Genomic DNA, 24,347 nt, shown 5'->3' with positions numbered 1-24,347 from the left:
CAAAGTTTCATGTTTATTATTTTATTTTATGTTTTATGTTATTATAATATTTACAAAGTTTTATGTTTATTATTTTATTTTATGTTTTATGTTATTATAATATTTCGAAGTTTTATGTTTATTATTTTATTTTATGTTTTATGTTATTATAATATTTCAAAGTTTTATGTTTATTATTTTATTTTATGTTTTATGTTATTATAATATTTCGAAGTTTTATGTTTATTATTTTATTTTATGTTTTATGTCCTTATAATATTTCAAAGTTTTATGTTTATTATTTTATTTTATGTTTTATGTTATTATAATATTTCGAAGTTTTATGTTTATTATTTTATTTTTGTTTTATTTTATGTTTTATGTAATTATAATATTTCAAAGTTTTATTTTTATTATTTTTGTTTTGTTTTGTTATGTGTTATGTTAATATAATATTTCAAAGTTTTATGTTTATTATTTTATTTTTATTTTATTTTTTGTTTTATGTTATTATAATATTTCATTTTTTCATGTTTATTATTTTATTTTTGTTTTATTTTATGTTGTATGTTATTATAATATTTCAAAGTTTTATTTTTATTATTTTATTTTATGTTTTATGTTATTATAATATTTTAAAGTTTTATGTTTATTATTTTATTTTATTTTATGTTTTATGTTATTATAATATTTCAAAGTTTTATTTTTATTATTTTATTTTATTTTATGTTTTATGTTATTATAATATTTCAAATATTTATGTTTATTATTTTATTTTTATTTTATTTTATGTTTTATGTTATTATAATATTTCAAAGTTTTATGTTCATTATTTTATTTTATGTTTTATGTTATTATAATATTTCAAATTTTTATGTTTATTATTTTATTTTATTTTATTTTATGTTTTATGTTATTATAATATTTCAAATTTTTATGTTTATTATTTTATTTTATTTTATTTTATGTTTTATGTTATTATAATATTTCAAAGTTTTATGTTTATTATTTTATTTTTATTTTATTTTATGTTTTATGTTATTATAATATTTCAAATTTTTATGTTTATTATTTTTTTTTGTTTTATTTTATGTTTTATGTTATTATAATATAACAAATTTTTATGTTTATTATTTTATTTTTATTTTATTTTATGTTTTATGTTATTATAATATTTCAAATTTTTATGTTTATTATTATGTTATTTTTATTTTATTTTAAGTTTTATGTTATTATAATATTTCAAAGTTTTATGTTTATTATTTTATTTTTGTTTTATGTTTTATGTTATTACTAGCAGGGCTACTCAGCATTGCTCACGACGTATAAAACAATGAGAAAAATGAAGTGTCTTTTGCACATACCTATTATTCTTAGGATAGAGGAATTTTTTATGTCTATGTAACATTTGCTATCTCGAGCAAAAGAATATTTTACCTACCCTAGGACGGGTATTACACATGTATCAAATAATTGTACCTTCCCTAGGATAGGTAATTTACAGCACGTATATGAAAGAATTCGCTATTTAAAATACTTTTACCTATCCTCGGACGGGTAATGTAAATACATATATGAACCAATGTAATATACTCTCGACGGGTATTGTAAAATATATATGAAATAATTTATCTTCCCAACAAGGACACCATAATTTTAAGAAAAATGAAATCATTTTTAGAAGATTGGTCAATATGATTTCCAAATTAATACATAAATACATGGGTTTCTTTCCTTCCTCACTATCGGCACTATAATTTTAAGAAGAATGATGTCATTTTTGGAAGATGTCTCAGCAGGATTTTCAAATTCATGCATTAATAGTTTGACACAGTTGTGATTAGACAACCTTTGGTTCATTATAAAATTCCACATTACTGTGTTTAATTTTCTTTCCCCACTACAAACACCAAATGTTTTTGGAAAAAAGGCGTCATTTTCGGAAGATTACTCAGAAGGTTTTACAAATAAATACACAAATATATTGAGAAGTTTTGTGATTATGCAACCCTTGCTTCACTATAAAATTCCACATTACTGTGTTCTTTCCCTCATGACTACTGATACCATCATTTTTAGTAAAACGATATAATTTATTGAAAACAACTCAGCAGGTATTCCAAACAATTACACAAATGCATTGACACGGATGGTGATTAGGAAACTTTTACTTGACCATGAATTTCTGTATTAATGTAGTTCTTCCCTCCGTACTCCCTACAACACATAATTAAGAGAATCGATGTCATTTCTAGAATATGATTCCACAGGTATTCCATATTATGGAATATAACATTGTGGGAAATTGCTTTGCGACTCATAAAGGGACATTACTCCTTCAAGCCCCACCCCAAAAGTGATGGTTTGGTAATCCTTAGAGAACAACGGAGAACGGCTAAAAGCAACATAATCATGTTAATCTTCATAGAAGACAAACACTATATCTATATATCAACAAATTAGAAAAGCATTTCATCCAAGGCATGAAAATTGTTAAACAAAATGTTTTTACTATAGGCTTTAAAAAATAAAGGTACCAGATTCAATGTGAAATTTATATATCTTCAAAACGCACTTTTATAAATTTTACAAAGTAAGGTATAAAAATTTAATTAAAATAAAATTACCTTAGATTTATTTTATATAATGTACATTCTGTTGCACTTTTAAAAAAATAATTGAAAATTTTATATCTATATCATTAATTGCTAGATGAAAGATAATGTTTTTAAATTGCACCAAAATGTACATTACATAAAATAAATCCAAGGTAATTTTTTGATTCAATTTAAATTAAATTTTTATACCTTACTTTGTAAAATTTATAAAAGTGCACTTTGAAGATAAATAAATTTAGAATTGAATCTTGTACCTTTATTTTTAAAGCCTATAGTAAAAACATTTTGTTTAACAATTTTCATGCCTTGGATGAAATGCTTTTCTAACTTGTATCTCATCTTTTTAAGATTATATTTTAAAACTCTCCTTCTCTCTATTTCAGCTTGTATTTCTCCTCACACCACAACTCATTTTGCAACCCCTCTTTGTATTATTACAGGTCTGAATATGCTCTCTGTTTCAGTTTGTATTTCTCCTCACACTACAACTCATTTTTTGCAACTCCCTCTTTGTAATACAGGTCTGAATAATGAGAAAATCTGATTTTTTTTAACAAAAACTTTAAAATAACATTTTAAGATTACATTTTTTTTAATTTTTTCAGAATAGAAAAGCTTTAAAATTTTATAAGGAACATATTTCATATAGGTTTCATTAACAAATATTCAGTACATAACGAGAAAAATAGAGATGAAAATTTCAAAAGGACTGTATAACTGGTTACGGGCAATAGTAGTCCTCGCCAGCGAAAGTCTTTGCTATTGTTATTCTATTATTATTATTTAAAACATTTTGTGTCCTGCTCTTTCGCGCGGAGACTAATAAAAGTGAGATCGTGTGTCTCTGTGTGTGTTTGTGTGTGCATTTCCTTACCAAACTACTTTGTCAATTTTCAGTTTACAGACTCGAGATTTGACACAAGGGATATTGAGCTTTGGGAAAATCTTTTTAATCCGTTTGTCTTTAGGTACCTCGCGATAGAACTCTCGAGATTAAACTTATAATTACGTTTCAATAATGCAACTTGTGAGGTCAGCTTATGTTTTTAGATTGGGGGTAGCTTATTTAAAGGCTGGTTTAGTGTAATATCAGGCGTATTTAACAAAAAAGTTGAAAACACGAGTAATAAGACATAAGTAATGTTAAGGAATTTCAATTTTTAGTAAGACTGCAATAAAAGAACAAAGATAAATAAATAAAATATATATATGTCCGTTTTCAGCCAGAAATTTGGCTGTCAAGGGGTCAAAGTTCAATGATTTGACCTTTGAAATCTCTACCAAACTCCTCCGCTAACTTTGAATCTAAACACTTGAAATTGTAGATGAAGGTTTTTGGACATGGATCAAACTTTAAGGGGTAAAATTGGGGTTAAAGTCTAAAAATATTTACCTCTGTGGTCTCTACCAAATTACTCATCAATTTTTAGTCCTACAATTTAAATTTTACATACAATGTATTCAGACATAGAGCAAGAATTCAAATCGGGGGTTTGGCCGAAGATTTGGCTGCTAAAGTGTCAAAGTTCAAAAGATTCGACCTTTGCGGTCTCTAGAAAACTATTCAGATAACTTTAGGTCTAAACATTTGAAGAGTATTCAGACATGCAGGAAGATTTTTAATCGGTTTATTGGGCGAAAATTAAGCTGCCAAGAGGTCAAAGTTGAAAAAGTTGACCTTTATAGACTCTACCAAACTATATATTCAGATATACGGCAAGCTTTTTGGTCGATTTTGGGGCAAAAGTTTGGCTGCCAAAGGTTCAATGTTGAAAGGATTTGACCTTTACGGTCTCTTGCAAACTATTCAGCCAATTGTGGGTCTAAACATTTGAAATTTTACATAAAGGGTACTCACATATGCAGGAAGCTTTTGAATCAGTTTTGGGGCAAGAAATTGTCTACCAAGAGGTCAAAGTGGAAAGAGTTGACTTTTGCAGACTCTACTATCAAAGATGAGAATAATAGTCCGAAACAAAAATAAATTAATATCTACCAAACTCCTCTGCCAATTTTGGGTCTAAACACTTGAAATTTAAGACGGAAGTTACCTAGACATAAGTCAAACAGTTTAATATATATATATATATATATATATATATATATATATATATATATATATATATGTATGTATATATATATATATGCACATAAAGTTATGAACAGTACATAGGGTCCGAGCAAAGCCGGGCTGACTGCTAGTATAAATTAAAGTAATTTGAGATCGTAAACTGTTTAAGCCATTTCCGAGACTAACTTAATATTCTAACCCCATCCACAATTAGAAAGATACATTAAATAAAGTAATTTCAGATTGTAAACTGTTTCATCCATTTCCAGGACTGACTTAATATCCTCCCCACAAAAATACTATTAAATATGGACATAAAATAAAGTAATTTTGACATCAAAAACTGTTTCAGCCATTTCCAGGACTGATTTTATATGCCCAAACCCCTTATTTAATCTCGAGCAACGTCACGTCTTCTGTTAGTACATATTTCCACACATCTCAGTCAACACCGGGCGACGCAGGGTCATTTGCTAGTACATATTTTTACACAGCTCATTCCATCCCAGGCGACGCCGGGTCTTTTGTTAGTATATATTTCCACACATCTCATTCAATCGCTTGCCACGCCGGGTCTTTTGCTATTCAATCCCGACGCTTCTGCCAGTATATATTTCCACGCATCCGATTCAATCCCAGGCGACGCCAAGTCTTCTGTTAGTATATATTACCACACAGCTGATTCAATCTCGAGTGACGCCGGTCCTTCCGCTAACACATTTTTCTACACACCCCATTCAATCCCAGGCGACGCCGAGTCTTCTGTTAGTATATAAATTTCACACATCTAAATGAATCCCGGGCGATGCCAAGCCTTCTGCTAGTATATTTTTCTCATAAACCCCATTCAATCCGAGGCGGTGCCGGGTCATCTGCTAGTATATATTTCCACACATCTCATCCAAATACTGGGAGACGCCGGGTGCTCTGCTTGTATATATTTATACACATCTCTTTCAATCACGATTGACGCGCCTTCTGCTAGTGTATATTTCCACACGTCTTACGTAATCCTGGGCCACACCGGTTATTTTCCGAGTATATATTTTCACACGTCTCATTCAATCCTGGGGGTCGCCAGGTCTTCTGCTAGTATATTTTTCACACTTTTCATTCTATCCCTGGCGACGTAGGGTCCTCTGCTCGTATATATACACATCTCATTCAATCCCAGGCGACGCTAGTCCTTCTGCTAGTATATAGTTCCACACATCTCATTCAATCTCGGGTGACGCCAGGCGTTTGTAATATATATTTCTACACATCTCATTCAATCCCGGGTCTTCCGCTAGTATATATTACCACGCATCTGATTCAATCCCGAGCGACGCCGGATTTCTGTAAGTATTAATTTCCACACATCTCATTTAATTACGGGTGACACCGGGTTTTCTGCTAGTATATATTTCCACACATCTCATTTAAAATCCGACAATGCCATGTCTTCTGCTCTCACGTGCTCAATCTTTTCTGCGCTGGATATTGGCAGGACGAATAAGAGGTTTCTTTTTCGTAGTTTTAACATAATAATCCAGCTCGTGAAGATAGCCGTCAAGCTGTTTTGGGACTGATACCAGCTTGTATTGCAATGTCAGAAGGATCCTCTTCAACATTTCTTTTTACAAGATGCAAGGTTCTTTTAGAGAGTCCGTGGCGATCTGGATGAGGTTTTGTGCACTTTTTGTTCTCGTTCATGAATTATACGATCACACTATTAACAAGAGAAAGGTGTATTGAAAGATTCCCTGTTATTTTGTGTTGATTAAGGCCACCTTCATGACCAACAATTTGTCCTCGCAGAAATTCTGATAGGTCCTATGTTTCTTTGGTGTGTGGTCTGTAGATTGCGGACGTATTATTATAGAATAAATTCTCTATTGATTATTATATATAATTTGCTATTATTATATAATAATTTGCTCGGTGGACGAAATCGCAAAAAAAAATATTAAAACACCTTTTGTTTTATCGTAAATTGAACTCATTAATAAAAAAAAAATTAAATAAAATGGTGAGGTACACCCGGGCTTGAACATCTGTAGTCGAATACTCTACCACTAATATTTTAATAAATTTGTTTTTTATTTGTTTTTCGTTTATTATTTGCCTTTGCAAATGTAACATAAAATATTTATCTGTAAAAATTATTCTATTTTATCTTTTACGAGAAAAAAGCTACTTTTACGATTGGATTTTTTCGATTTTCGATACTTATCGGATGAATTTCTCTACAAAACATATCTAAGAACTTAACAGACATATAAATTAGCTTTGTGTGAAATTTGCAAAAGATAGGCTCAGCCGTTTCGGAACCTATGTTGAAGGAACTCTCACACACACACACACAAACACAAATTGACTTTTATATAATAATAGTAGAGATTGTAGAAAAAGAGTATTTCTAACTAACGCCAAAAATAATTGGATTTCTTTTTGTCGCATATTTGAATTATGGTCGAAATATTTGTATATTCATTGATTTTGCCGCCATGTTATTATTCTAACGTTATTCCGTATGGAAATGGTGAATTCATTACAATGCTTCCGTTGATTTGAAATGACATCTCTACTTGGACACAAAAAAAAACACAAAACAAATCACAATTGCTGATTTCTTTTTGAAGCAGTGATTAATCTCGAAATAATGGATATTCAATATATTAGTAAGCATGTAATCTTAGATTTATTAAATATTTCTTTTGTAGTAATAAAAAAATTCATTATGCATATATATATATATATATATATATATATATATATATATATATATATATATATATACTTAATTTCTTTCTGCTCTGGTCTAAAGAATTTTTTCCTTATTGATCTGATAATGTGTATGACTTTTATTTAACTTTGAATTCCCATCTTTTATTCCATATATATATATATATATATATATATATATATATATATATATATATATATATATATATAGTTTTCGATGGTAATTCATGGCCTGAAGACGTAATCCTCCAACACGAGTGATTAAAGAAACATGTATGCACATATGTAGCCATCAATGTTTGTATGAATAAATTTAATATAAAGCTCCCCTCTTCGGTAGAGCACTCTCGTAAATTATCTTACTCGCTACTTAATTTAGCTGAAATAATGCGAAGCTCGCAATTTGTTTACAAACAAAACGTTTGAGCCCTCTACGAGTAGCGGACGGATGTTTATTTAAATACGCATTCGGACAGTTTAATTTCGGTCACCGATTCCGTAGTCAGGGGGTAGGACTGCCGACTGTCATCACGACGGTTCTAGGTTCGATCCTCGGCTTGGGAGAGGTGTTAGTCTAGCGGCACTGATGAGTTGTGAAACAACGAAACGTGTCTGTATGTCGATGACTAAAATATATTTTATATATATATATATATATATAATCTTGGAAGTTTTGTAAACTTTAAAACTATACAAAAGGTATATATATATATATATATATATATATATATATATATATATATATATATATATATATATATATATATATATATATATATGCTTTTTTCTCTTATAGATTAAGAAAATGGTATCTGATTTGTTTAAAGATTGCATAATGATATCGTTGGATTTCCGTTCGCGCAGGGCGTCCACAAATGAAAATATTTCACAGACTCCTATAAGGATAATCGAGATAATTAACCAGATATATTCTGAGACATTGTTTACTAAATTGCGTAAATAAATACTCATACAGTTTTAACAAAAGGGCTACAGAAATATCGCGCTGTCTTAATTCACGCAAAACGTCCACAGAATTCCTAGCAGGAATATAGTACATATAAAAGATACTGATCATAACTTCCTCGAGCCAACACACTTAAACAGAGTAATATATTTACCTGGGACATCAAAGTTTGAGGAAGTCGCAAAACCACACGATTTATAATACGAGGACGAAACAGTTACTATTGAAGATTAGGATGGGAAATTAATCAAATTATTGTCAAAAGGTGTACTAGGAAAACTTGCATCGGGAGCAATGCATGCAAAACGTAATCTCGGTCTCGACAGGTATCTTCAACAAACTAAAAACGGAAACCAAATGATCATACTAAATCTAATCATAATAATATAACTAGCACAAATTCTACAAGGATTGAAAACGATGTGTCGAGTGCGGCAGAGGTAAAGAAATTGACAATGCAGGAGGCGGTGGATGGCAAGGTCAACTACAAAGGAGAACGGACAATGGAATTCTAGTTACAGGAAATCACGTAAGAACATGCGTAGTTAACGTACGTTCAAAAACTGTATAAAATCAGGCACAATAGATGGTCAGGCAATCGCATTCAAAGTTCCAGCAAGCATATACAAAAAAAAATTAGACCAAGTTGCATCATTGTATATTGAAAAGAATAGGCATGATCTTGTCATTCAATGATAGCATACTATTTAACAACATGGAGCAGGCCAATACAATTAGAAGCAACAATGAAACACGTGACAGCGTATAGAGAAACGTAATATATGTACAAATAACGAAATATCACAGTAAGTGATAAAAAAGGAACCTAGAATTATGTACCGTCATCATAGCCATACTTCTACATATATGAAGACTGGAAGATATGTAGGTTTTGGAAATTTACTAGGCATCTCACACATACCCAATAACAATTGGAAAGAAATAGAACCAATAACGCAGTATTACCAACATACACAAATAGATATTGGTCTTCAAAAGGCATTATCGGAGACGTATTTGACGTAACATTTACAAAAAAAAACGATAAGTATAGACGCAAAAGAAGTACATGATTGAATAGAATTACCAAGAAAAAAGAAAATCAGACAAGGAGACACGTACAATTTCAAATGGGAAAATTAAATTTACAATTAAAGCCATTAACAAACACATACGCAAGAGGAAGTGTAGTTATAAACAATTGTACACTAGCCCAACCACATCTAAAACACCGGTGGGTTGGCGGTTTAGATATCGCATTGGGAACAAACGAACTATATACAGAATGGCTAGAAGTATACATACAACTAGATCAGGGAATGGAGAGAATAGTAAATAGCAAGCAACACGACAGAAAGAAGCAACAACACATAAAGAGTTCCGTTAACATGGAAACAAAGTGGAGGCACAGGAATTATATCCGTCGCAAATAGAACATTACTAAATGACGTCTACCGTTACTAATAGTACATTCACCACAGCTCATTTAATTATCCGGGTCACATGTAAATTTAATCATATTTAACACAACTTTCAAGATCGAACTGGAAGTAACACATGAAAAATTCGTACGCCTACAAAGCCTATCAACTGTATCATAGACATGCGTGTGTTTTTGCGATTTCATCTTACTTTGATGTTCCAGGTTAATGTCTTACTCGATTTAAATCTGTTGGCTCGAGGAAGTTATTACCGGTATCTTTTATGTGTAATATATTGCTGTTGGGTAGTCTGTGGATGTAAGGTGTGAATGAAGACATCGCGATATTTTTGTTGCTATTTTGTTCAAACTGTATAAGTATTGATCTAAGTAATTTGTTTAATGTCTTAGAATAGATCTTGTTATAACGGTTTATCTGTAATACCCTTATAGAAATATGTGATATATTTCATTACATGGACGCTCGGCGCGAACGGAAACTCCACAATATAATTATGCCATTTTAGATAGAACAGATACCACCTCTGGACCTTAGCCAGAAGACTAAGAAGGTATATATTGGTTTCACATACATCCCAACAGCGACATGAACTGGAAATGATAAAAGAACTTAATAACCGAGCCAAACAGACACTTATCGGGAAGAAATATAAAAACCAGCCTGACTGGCCTGGCTGATAGGAAGGGCGCGGTGGATACTAGAAAGCTGATTGGCTAACTAAAATCTCAATAGAAGATGCGTATATAAAAACGACAAACAACCACAAAATTCGCGCATAAGGCTGAAGAGTCCTAGGGTGGATGAAACGCGGAATATTCAGTGTAGCTTAATCGCCATATATATTTTATAACTTACTAACTAGCTCTACCTACGTATTGAGCACTTTTGAAGTAAATACTTAAAGTTTACGCATAAATTTATACTTTCGTATATTAATTTTATGTGAGTAAATTAAGTAGTTATATATATATATATATATATATATATATATATATATATATATTGAGTTAACCAGGTTTCATGATACAAAATAGACAAATTAATAATTTTATGAAATCTATCAAGTCATCTGTTGTTTTCATATAAAAGTTTGACTTTATTACGAAAATGCCACATTTTATCCTAAAAAAACGAGTTCATACGATTGTGCTTAGAATTCTCTTAAGTGTATTAAATATTTAGTTATTAATTAGTTTAATAATTTCCAATACGGTAAGGTAGACTTAAAATTGAAATATATTATGTGACAATTTGATCTGTTCGTAATTGTTTTCGAGATCTTAGCAGAGTTACCTTATGGAGCAAATTAAATCTATTTAAGAGGTTGGATTATAAACACACTAACGTCGACCTACCCATATTTTTGCATTCCATCAAACGAACCCAATTTGACCCCTAACTCAAAGCAGCTGTGGGTCATACTTAAGTTGAAAGAAACAACCATTCAAAACACTTTCATTTCGTGAAATTAATAATATTACTTTAAAAATGAAAAAATAGCTTAAGATATCAGCAAGGGCCCGTGGCGTAACGGTACACACACTTTTTTTTAAGAAAATAACGAATAAAATGCAAGCTGTGTCTAAATGGATTTGGCTAAGATGATTGAAACCCTGGAAATTTTTTTTAAACCTGGGACGAGAGATAAACTCAAAAGTAGCATTTCCTTTTTTTTTCTTTTTTGTATTCTTCACAGCGACACGTTTATTTAATCTCATCGGATGATTCTTGCATCACCGAAAATCTCTCTTCGGGCATCTAAAGAATGTATCTCACGATATACACACACGCACACATTCATATTATATTATATATTATTAATAATAATATTATATATTATTAATATTCGATTTTATGTACGTTAATACGTTATATTTAATAGTTTATGTTATTAAACTTTAAAATCATTTTTATTCTTATTTCATGTATAATTCTCTAACTCTAGTAACTTTGTCTGTTTATATTCTTGTTATTGTATCTATTTGTATGCTTTTTTCGACTTTTCTCACATTTCATTAATATGTAGTATGTTATATCGTATCTAATATTTTTATCCTTGTATTTCTAATATATATATATATATATATATATATATATATATATATATATATACATATATATATACATATATATATATACATATATATATATATATATATATATATATATATATATATATATATATATAACAAATAAATAACAAAAGTCCGAAGTTCAAGATTTTGACCAGCTTACTAGTTATTTTTTTAAGTATGTTCGACATGGACAATTCTTAACAGTACCAGTTTCGTAGTGCAGAATCATTTATTTAATTTTTTAACCAATGAATTTATTTTGCCCTTAACTCATCAGAAGACAAAGCACTTATCAATTTAAAAAGCAAATAGATGCATATGGGCAGGATTATTACAAAATCCGAAAATTGGTAGAGAAGTTTCCATTTTTCCTTTCATTACGCTATCTTTGAATTTTCCAGTAGTAAAGTCTTCAAATTCAAATTCCCGTATTAATAAATTGTATTCAGTTTGATACTGAAAGAATTTGAAGATATATTTTATCTAATCTAATTTATTGAATTCAAATATACTCCAGTTTTTTATGTTTTTATTGTATCTTAATATACTGAAATTATGTCCAATAGTTTATTTATTTTTAATTTTTCCTGAAAGTATACTGTGATAACAACATATTCTATATTCTTTCAGCTATATTTTTTTATTAAGATTATTTATTTTTTATCAATATTGGCATATATTTCAATTTCATCTTTTATATATTCATTAATTGATTTGTATATTTTATTCAATTATATTTTGTTTTTGTTTTTTCATTTATTACTATTATTAGGTAAAAGCGTGAATTATACATTTTTTAATGTGAGCTATTATATATTCATAACATTATTTATTTAATATTTTATTTAATTTAATTCCTTATTACAATTAATTTACTTTTTATTTATTTATTTTAAGTTAATTATTTTTAAAAATTAAAACAATTAGTTAAAAATTAGCTATTTTTTACTTTTAATTATTATGTACAAATATCTTGAATCAATTTTAATAATTATTTCCGAACTAGTTACATTGGTTAGTGCATTTTACTTCACTTGAATAAATTATATTTACACTTATATTTATTTTTAAAACATACTAATCATATATTTTTATTATATATATATATATATATATATATATATATATATATATATATATATATATATATATATACACAAGAGACGTTCCAAAAGTAACGCCTCTATATATTTTCCAATCAAATGGAGCAGAGGGGGATTACAAATTAAATTTCTGCGATGACTGAGCTTATAAATGAATGTTTTATCACTTTGTTGTAGATATTGACGGTGTTAGACTCTAGAAAAGTCTGCGATGGGCGTGCGTCAGAAGCAGAGATGCGTTATTAAATTCTTTGCAAAAGGTCAGTGTAACAACCATATAGAAAAATAAATTTTTAAGCACAAAGTCGCCCCTCGTTCTAATGGTACCACTCCCGTATTCGTAACTGTTCAACTTTTTGGAATGACCCTCGTATAACTAAGTTCGCTACAGACGCCCATACAGAGTCCTCGTTCATCGCTGGCAAATTGCACTGGGAATAATAATGACTAAGTAGAAAAATAAATTCTACGGCACAAAAGGTCATTCGTTTTAATTATATGGCTCTTGTCTTCATGGCACTTCAACTTTTTTGAATGGTCCTGGATATGACCTTAAACTATATCCAGTGGTGAGGCCCCAGCTTGCGGGCTTTGGGAAGTGTGGAGCCACCCTTTAATTACCATTGCTCCCAGGTCCACTCTGACTCGGAGTGGTAGTACTTGTTAGGGTCCCAACTATGGGTTAAATAGAAAATGATTTGAAAACAACAAACATATTCTATTAAAACATTTTTCTTCAATCTTTGGATTCGGCATTAAATAACCCGAAAAGGGTTGATATGCCGTTAAATAAAAACAACCAACCAACCAACCAACAACTTTTTTGAATTAAGATAATATGATATTACAATGGAGGGAAGTGGGGGTTAATTGGATTATTTCTAACATATACCTTTTTAAATGTTAAAAATATTAGGTTTCATAACTATTTAAGATCATAAAGTTATTCATTGTTAAGATGAGTTAATGGAAGGAACTGTACGTGCAGAAAACTATCATAGTAATCGTGATAATATTAATGACATGTTAATGGTTTGGATGCCGTTAAGTTAGAAAGCATATAATTGCAAGAGATTGTACTTGAGACCCAATTCATAGGACACTAAGATGGTGATCTATAAGTTATTATATACTACATTAATTAGTGTGTTAAGGGTGACGTTCTGTTATGGGTTATTTAAAAGCGTAAATGAACATTTATAGTTGTGAGGCTTTATAGGATGTTGACCTAGATATAGCTTAGATAAAATTAGATTTCATTTATCATAAAACGCCGATGAGAACATTTTAGAAACTCCTTTTTAGTTATTCCCGCAACATATAATATAATTCACTTCAATATAGAAAATGTATACATCAATTTAATAAAACGTATCTACAGAAGAAACTTATTGGCTACAAGTACATAAAAACGGCTTTTCATTTCATTAACTTCAGCATTTTGCCTGCACGAATATCTAGAGACAAGATTTCCAGATTAGCAGAAATCTTTGACTCTGCAAATATTTTATTCTCATTGCTAAAAAAAAAAAGAAAAAAAATCTGAAATAAAATGTAATCCTTTAAATTTATTTCAGACGGAACATTTTTTTCTTCAAAAAATTATCCAATTATTCAATTACACATTTTTTAAATTCCATTTACACACATGTAAACACACGTGGTGATAGCTGAAATGAACACGTATACTGAAGTTCTCCTTATAGCCAATACACTTTTTGTCACTTAGAATGGTATTGATCACTTTTAATTGTCATTTTTTCATAAACACTTTATCTTTATCTTTCATGGTCTTAAAATAATTATTTTTCTTAAATTTAACAACATCGGAAATGATAGATTACCAAACATAAATGACCTAAAATTTTTTTCCTCTAGCCTGGAATATGCTATTAGAAAGATGCAATTCATTCTCGAATATACCAGTATTCATTAGATTCTATTACTATTCCTGTATTTTCATTATTTTAACTTTGGATATCCTTTGTGTATTACCTCAATTTTCATTTTCAAACCAATATGCTAATAAGCAAAAGTATAATTATCAAAATCTATTTTGCTAACAACATTTCCTTCTATTTATCCGTTCATTGAAAATCTATGGGTTAAAAAACGACTTTAATAATTATCTGTACTACTTTGTTGTAATTCTACATAATATAACTCAGAATTCATATGTATATATATATATATATATATATATATATATATATATATATATATATATATATATATATATATATATGCTAGATGTACCCGACCATATATATAAGAAATTTGACTGATGTGTTTGCTAATATATACACATGCAAACCGGCTAATCACCCACACACATACACACTATTATATATATATAATGGTGTGTATGTGTGTGGGTGATAAGCCGTTTTTCATGTGTATATATTAGCAAACACATCAGTCAAATTTATTTTTCTACCTTCTAAATTTATTTTAAATTTTCAGGTGAAACTAGCCATGCCTGAAGTTGAACTATGTTCAACAAATCTATTTTAATCGTTGTAATTAGCAAATAATTCCAATGTCTCGCCTACTACTCAATATTTTATTAAGTATCCGTTCATAATCTATTCTATTTATTATTCTTACCCAATCACTCACTCGTATCTCTCTCTTTCTTTCTCTCTTTCTTTCTCTCTTTCTTTCTCTCTTTCTTTCTCTTCCTAATTTCACAAACTGTATCTTTCTCTTAGAGCATATAAACTTTTAAATAGATTCTGTTTGTTTTGCTTGGATGAATTATTATTTATAATTCAGCATACTACTAGCCTACTAAATAGGAAAAATGAATTCTATTTCAATTGTATGCATGTGACTAGTTCAAATAAATCATTTAGAAATTTGCCTTTACAACTATAATATGTAATAATTAGAGATAAGAGATACAATTCTCAGGTATATATCCATTGATATTTTATATGTTTTATGTAGAGTGATGTGATTCTCGGTTGATTAATTGTCTAACCGAGTCGCATATATACTCAAGGGTCAAAACAATGAACATATATGTTGTTGTCATAGCCCTAGCAATAATCTACCACACTAGGGAACAAATAGTTATTTATTACCCAAAAGATATCCATCCTCTTAAATGCTTAAGGCTCTATTTGTCGATCCCAACAACTAAGTAACTGTTGGTCTGGTCATAATCCTATTATGTCCTATTTTGTATGAAAATCGTTATCTTTTTTTTGTAATGTTTATTTTACAGGATTAGTGACTGGCATTACATTACGGATGTGTTATAATTGGTTTCATCTTTATATTTTCAGGCACAAAACACTCTAGTTGTGTTAGCTCGTTAAGCCCGGATGAAAGTTTCGCGCCGGTGTTAAATCTTATAACACAAAAGAGAAAGTTTTATATTTCTTGTTATAAGGTAAGACAAAATCCCTCATATATTCATTTTATCGTTGTTTTCTAAGAAGATGACAGAGTGATCTTCTAACTCTGGCTTCTTCTGGTGACTTATTAGTTAAAGAAATACCATGGTTCTCTAAGTCTTGTTTTTTTCTACATACATGAATAAATATAATACCATGAAAACGCTGATACATTGTACAAAATCACGCTATAAAAGTGCTATAATTAATATTAATTATTAACAATAGTAAATAAACCATATTCCACCAAACATCAGTTTTGTATGAAGCACTGGGTTTATAACTTTTGCATGTTTTAACGCGCTTAAAAGACTAGTGTGTGTGTGTGTGTAGGTATATGCATATATATATATATATATATATATATATATATATTATCATTATTATTTTATTATATGTATATATATACAATAATCATTATTATTATTATTATTATTATTATTATTATTATTATTATAATTTGCGGGCACCATTATATACAACATGCCAGTTGAAATGAAAAAAGATCAGCCGGCGAATCGAAATGATATCCAGAAAAATCGTGTTGTGTTCAATCAGACGTGCTTGAATAAGGACTTGCTGTCAAAATATAATATATATATATATATATATATATATATATATATATATATATATATGGATAAAAAAATGAATACGAAAAGTATATGAATGTTTATAGCTTTTTCTCTATTTATTACCTATTTATTGACTCGTAGGAATACAAAACGACATTCGAAAAAGCGAAAAGCTTTCTTTACAGAGCACATATTTTCGACCAATCCTTCGGTTTTCTTCAGTGTGAATATATATATATATATATATATATATATATATATATATATGTGTGTGTGTGTGTGTGTGTGTGTAGTTTTTTTTATTTTTTAGACGATAAATACGATTAAGTATCAACTTCGCCTCGAAGATCGTTTTTTACTTAGAAAACTGCCCATATTTTATTAATAATATTTACTTTTTATAATTATTTATAAAAAGTAATCTACGGACATGCATGTTTCGAAGTTGCTACCTCTCGTCAGCGTGGCTTGACTGTGTCTTTCTAGGTAGCGAACCCCGGATCATGCGTATTATAGTCTAGCGCGTTTAACCGTATAATTAAAGACAAGATAAACTAAATATGGATATATATATATATATATATATATATATATATATATATATATATATATATATATATATATATATATATATATATAGCCAGTAGAGTTTAGTTTCCTAGAAGTACATCCAATGAAACAACATGTGTCTACCAAAATAGTGCTCAATGAGTGAACAGAGCAGGTATATGCATATGGATATTTTTGGGTGTGTGCATGTATGGATATAAGATCTTTATATACCCGGGTAGGAAAAGTAATTTATTATTATTAATATTAAAAAAAATGAAGAAATAAATAGATGAAAGAAAGTAAGGAATGAAGGGTGAACGAAAGAAAATGGAATAAGGATATTAGGGTGAATAAACAAAGATGAAGGTAAGTACTACAATATATAAGCTTATATACTCGGTTTATATAACCTAAATACTCTGATTTCTGTCATGTGTCATTATATATTATTATTGTATCGTGATACATCTTATGTATATCTGCCTTACCATCGAAAGAGTGTTTGCTTAATATGTGGATAGGCCTATGAACTTCATGCTGAATTCAATATAAACTTTTACGTAGTGTAAATTTTTACGAAAAAACCTATAACTTAGGAAAATGTAACAAGCGGATGGGGCCATGAAACATAACTATGCGTAGGGAGTTTGATAGAAAAAGGGAATTTATATAGTAAATGTATTCATGTCTGTTTCTACTTTGGATGTATCATTTGGTGGCAATATATGTATATATGTATGTATGTGTGTGTGTTTATATATATATATATATATATATATATATATATATATATATATATATACACCCGTCTGGAGTGTGGTAGCATAATATTGCATATACGAAGATGTTACCACGCTACAGAAGTAAAGAAAAATACTATTATTTATCTCTGTATGTCTGTAATGTGTGTGTGTATATATGCGCGAGTATAGCAAAATGTAGACATTTATAAGTATATTGAGATATACATATAGGTACATGTGGGGTTTAGATAACTTTCGGGTTTTATATTTATTCATATTTTGTTTGTTTATTTGTTTTAATTTAATTTTATTTTATTCTTATTTATTTAGTTTTAGTTAATTTTATTTATTTTTTGTTTTGTTTTATTTACCTTAATGTAATTTTTACTTTATTTCTGCGTAGTTTCAGAGTTATTGTCTAGTTTCAGTAAATAAAACAAAGAGAGTACAGCATGGATTCGCTTTTGAATATATGTATTAATGTGTGTGTGTGTGTGGCGGTGGCGGTGGCGGTGTCTGTGTATGTGTGTGTTGTATGTGTGTTGCATGTATGTGTGGGTGGAGGTAGATTAAAAGGCACCGGTCAGTACTTAGTTGACCATAGCTAAGGTTATTAACTTACAGACTCTAAGACAAGAAAACTAAACTCTCAAGTACCTTATGCCATAAAAACCAAAAGTTAGGTTGGAAGGGGAAAGGGAAAAAGGAAAAAGATGTTTTATTATCTTCAAAGACCTCACTCATCCTTTTACCGTTTTTTTTTTTTTTTACTCCCACCCAGGTTGTATTCTAACTTGATAAACGAAATAGAAAAATGTATTTGGTGTAAATGTCACTTTTGACGGTAATTCTTGGCCTGAAGACGTAATCCCCCAACGTGGGTGATTGCAGAAACATGTATGTACATATGTAGCCATTAATGTTTGTATAAATAAAATTTATATATATATATATATATATATATATATATATATATATATATATATATATATATATATATATATATATATGGGGGGTGATTTATTTCTCATTTTCATAAGGATACGCTTCAATAAAAAGAGGAATTTTAAACGCTCTTTGTACTGAATTCTTATAATTCTCTTTTTCTAATGAGAAGAGAGATAGGTTACAGATATAGACAAACGCGACGTCCAGCTTAAGATACATTAGACTAGTGTTGTAGAATAAACTTAACTCATAAAACATAAATGGGAGATAAATAAAGTATAAAATATAAGTATGAACAAAACAAAATAACATGTAAGATGGAGTGGCCATTATATGAGTAGGGGTTATTTGGATGTTATAGGGGAGCAATGGGAATCCCTAAAGTAGGTTTAGTTCTAATAATAAGTCCAATAAAAGAATATCCGTATCCGACAAGAAATGAAGGATGTCATATTCTTCAGTCAGAGGTCCAAGATGCTTGGGATATAATATCCATTAATAAGTTTGGTTCATCGCATATGGATAAGAATTCGAAGATGATAATGCTTCGATAGGGTAGAGGTTCAGATTGTTGTTGTTGTTGTTGTTGTTGTTGTTGTCTTCAAGCGTATAAATGGAATATCGTTTCGGTGTATATTAGATTATATCACCAAAAATTATGGACTTCAAAGCCTTATATACCTAGTAAAAAAATACAAACATTAGGTTATTCCAAAAACGACAAATAAATGTTTAACTATCCAAGATTCGGGGAGGGGGGCTAGAAGATAAATGCAAAGCTTTAGAAAAGTCTAATTAAATGCAATGGGCGAAAAGAAATCAATACCTACATAAAAGATAAATCTAAATTAATATATATATATATATATATATATATATATATGTTATTTGTTTTGGTTTTAGGGATATGTTTTCAATGAATTCAATTATTTACGAAAGTGCATTTTTACCTAAATGCGAGTTGGGAATAATTTTCCACATGGGGAGCGGTATATATATTATTTTTAAAATGTAATTCAGCCACTCTGATGAGTCGTAGACAACGAAACACGTGTCGGTGGATAATTACATTTTAAAAATTTTATATATATATATATATAATGAAATTAATGAATATGGATAGATTGCAGACAATTTTTCTTTTGATTTTTTTATGATTTGTTTTGGTCTTTGTTCAAATGAAAATAAATCATTTTTGATTTAAAATAAACCAATGATAGCTAATAAATGTATTCTTAAATAACGTTGACTGCTGCGATTTCATTGGTTCAGAGTTTAGTCACGTTTCGGCACCTTTCAGCGTTTTATGTAAACTGCTTGGTAAATTCCTACGATATCGCGGTCCTTATTCTGCATAAGTATCATCATTTTTATTTGAATAATGTAAACGACAATTTTGTTTCGATTTGACAGAAAAAATTGTTTACTTTTTTATTAAGTTTCAGCTTAAGTATAACTCCGTGAATCAAATAAGGGTTTCTATTCAAAAATCCTAAAGAGATTCCCGAGTTTGACAAAACGCACCTGAAAGTAAATGTCATGTTATTTCAGGATTGAACATTTTATCTTCAGAAGACTGTCACTTAGAACTGATTGTTATCCCGTTGATTCGCTGCGCAACGTGCCCATTAATTCTCTATAGATTTGCGAGTTTCACAGAGTTTTAAAAAATGCGCCTACAGAAACCTCCGAGATTACATCGTAAGAAATGTTGCGAGAAGATCCGTCCGAATAATATAAATAATACAAAGTAGTTTTGTGTGAAAATGTAATTTGAGGACAGAATGTTAGAGGGCAAAGTTGAGTCTTCGGAGTGAGTCAGAACTTATTACATGAAAATAACGTGAACATTGTTGGTAGATTTTAAGCAGTTAATAATAATAAAAATGTTAAATGGTTACAAAAAAGTGACATTTGAAACCATTTGGATGCATTATAATCGCCTTGAAAAAAAACTTTTCCTAAAATGTTTTGGCTCACTCACTCTTTGTTAAGGTTTCAGGATTTTTTTTTAGACAAGGAATTATCATTTCCATTATTTGAATTATTGCGCATTTCAGATGTTATTTCCACAATGTTTCAGTCGATGTAATCTCCGACTTTTGGATCAAACTTGAAATCCGGACGGTGGGTGGTTAGGTGAGTTCTTGGCCAATCAATTGTCTCTACGTCGCCACATCGCAAGATGCAATTGGTTCCTGTCTAACAACGGTGCATTTTGTTCCCACCGTATCATCGATTTTGGGGAGAGAATCATCAAAGCTCAGAGTACAAAATAGACTTCGTGGCTTAGCGGGGGATGCCCTTTTCTCTTCCCTGCAACCTCTCTCCCACAGAAGAGACGTTGCGAGCCTATCTTTATTTTATCGTTATTTCCATGGCAGGTGCTCGTCTGAACTCCAATCTCTGGTCCCCCTCGCCAATATTTTACGAAAAACACCCGTCTAGCTGAATCCACTGTCAAAATTTTTCCCCACTCTTTATCTGTGCCTAACTCAAAACGTAGATTCCATGAACAAAGCTTCTTTCTTAGAATTGCACGCCTTTGGAACTCTGAGATGTCTTCAAGTCCAACGTAAACAAATTCCTGATGAACCGCTCCCTTAAGTAGACACACACGTAATTAAATCTCCACACTAACGTACTGTACTTGCAATAACCCTTATTACTGAGTGGCTTCCGGGCTTTAATAAGTGGTGACCACCGGGTAAAAAAAAAATTTTAATAAATAAAAAAAAAGGCTCGCTTTCATACCTGAGGTGTCACTCGGCTCCTCACACAATATCTATTAGGATGTCATTTTTTTTTAAATAAAACTATTATACGATTTCTTCAATTGTTATCGGATTTTTAATCGAACGTATTCTTTTAAAAAAATTAATCCAAATTAAGAAAAATAATAGATTGTTGTCTCCTATCAACGCCTGGGCTAACTTGCCATAAGCTAACTTGTAATGCCACAATCACTTTTGTAAAAAACGACGAGCGATGAGCAATATTGTTTTCGTTCTGAGAGATCAACAGTTGATGTTCTAACGGTAATATCACACAGGATCAGTAAATCTATTGACAGTGGCTTCGTTTAGCTCTTGACATATCTAAGGTAATTGATAGGGTGTGGCATAAAGATATATTTACAAGATGATCAGCAGTGGAATAGTTGGAAATGTGTTTTCAACTATCAAATCCTTTTTAGCTAATAACATTATTAAAGTAGTTGTTGATCGGTTTGGAGAGCTATCCTGGGTTCAACTCTCTTTTCGATCATCTGCGATCACCAAATCATATTCTATGATTATTTGTCGACTTTTATGCAGACAATATTACCATCTATTGCAACACTTCAAAGGCTGACAAAGACCAGAATCGTTCTGATTCTCCTCCTACCTGCCACGCGTGGTATAAGGATAAAATGACTAGTTACCTTTTTCACCACAAACGCTCATATCTCCACATGGTCCAACTTGAAACTTGTTTGAAGAAAGAGCTGTCGTTTTATCTGAAAGTGACTTTCATTCCTAACCTGAAATGAAAGGCTTAATTTCAGATCCATTGCCAAAATCAATTGAAAAATGGTGGGATCATTCTATCGCTCCAGAAAGTATCTCAATCTCGACGCAATCCGCTACCTATACAAGAGGCAAATACGTGTAACGTAATCCCACATTGAGGAGCGTTAGAACTACGCTGAAGTAGCTTTTTATTCCCGGGTGACGCCAGATAACCCAAGGATTTAAGATAGAGAAGATAAATATATATTTTTTTTTATTTCATGTCAAAATAGATATTGTTTGAAACCAGAGAAATATATTCTTACGGCTAAAAGTTGATAACAGGAAATTTCACTTAAAACATTGTCTGGCCTTAAATGAACCCAAGGTCGGATGTCAGAATTGACATCTGACCTTGGAAATCGTGAGAATGAGTAATTCAGATTTCAGGTACGGGAATCGTACCCACGCAAAACCCTAAAGCTTTCGATTTCGTGGCGAAATCTTATTGGCTGGGAGAATTTCCACCCCATCCACATAACTTTCTATACATACGACTGTCGTGCGAAAATTAGTCAGTAGAGTTAGAGTAGAGTTGGAAGTTGAAGCAGATTGCTTCTTGAATCCGAGAAGAGATGTGACCCCTCCACCTTCCTCATCTAACCGTCTGTCGTTGTCTGTGAAGAGATGTGAGACTTTGGAAAAACTTACTACGAATTGAATGAGAATTGTAAAAACATTTGTACATTATGCTTCTGTAGATAGACTACATGAGTTTGCCTTTCTTCCTGCCTGCTGTTTTGATAGTCGCTTCCAGCATACCAGATTTCATGTAACAACCCCGGAGAAGACTAGACTGCACGAGCCGAGATTTCTAGATAAAAAGGGGTCCTTATGCACCTTCTCAAGTGAGGGGTTACATACGTTCTAAGATGAAATAGTGTTTCCACATCTAAGAGTTTCCTTTCCTGCCTTGACAAAGTACAAACCGTCTTCTAAATTTAGTGTTTTAATTTTCCTATTTCTTCTTTCTCACAGAAAAGGCATTGCTAGTTTATAGCTGCTGTATCGTTACTTTTATGCTAGGCTGCTCGACTGAGCACCAATCTATGTTTCCAAGTAAAAATGTTTCACTATATTGGGAGGTTATATCTTTATTTACTTTGTTTCACAGTTTTAACGTGTCTGTATAACTACGTTTGGCTGTGTCTTTTCACCACTTGTAGCTAGTAACAAGAACAAATTTCTGCGTGAGTTAATGTAGCGTGTAATATCATGTTACGGGTAAAAAATAAAAGCAAAATGGCGGTCACGCCTGATTATATACGGGCAGGTCTCGCGAAGTAACGCGAAATGTCTTTATTCATATGCAAGTAAGATAGTGCTTGCGTGGATAAAATTTCTGTTTTCTAAGAAGATACAGTATTTGAAATGAATAAGTTTGGACCGCAGCGTATGTACATATATATATTGAGTCGTAGCGAATTGAACCCCAAAATTATTAGATGAAAGGATAGAATAGTTAACAATCTATTTTGAAAGTACAAAATAATTAATAATTTATTTTTATAATTAACCACATAAATATCTCATCGACATCTTTCTTAGAGCTGAAATATTACATTAATTGTCCTTTCTGCTTCTCATTTTACTGG

General features: G+C 30.4%; 1 protein-coding gene across 1 annotated transcript in view; it reads left to right on the top strand.

Moving 5' to 3' along the window:
- LOC145291477 (parathyroid hormone/parathyroid hormone-related peptide receptor-like) overlaps nucleotides 1–24,347 on the top strand; it is a 1,157,133-nt gene that overhangs the window by 685,659 nt on the left and 447,127 nt on the right. Inside the window, exon 3 of the mRNA XM_080137359.1 lies at nucleotides 16,273–16,379. The gene's annotated coding sequence lies outside the window, so the exon portion shown is untranslated. The remainder of the gene's footprint in view (nucleotides 1–16,272; nucleotides 16,380–24,347) is intronic.

Source organism: Euprymna scolopes, chromosome 12, assembly GCF_053919585.1.
Source record: "Euprymna scolopes isolate OS-2025 chromosome 12, ASM5391958v1, whole genome shotgun sequence".
NCBI classification, from domain to species: Eukaryota; Metazoa; Mollusca; class Cephalopoda; order Sepiida; family Sepiolidae; genus Euprymna; species Euprymna scolopes.
The sequence above is the reverse complement of the archived record's forward strand: the minus strand, read 5'-3'. Positions and strand labels throughout refer to the sequence as shown.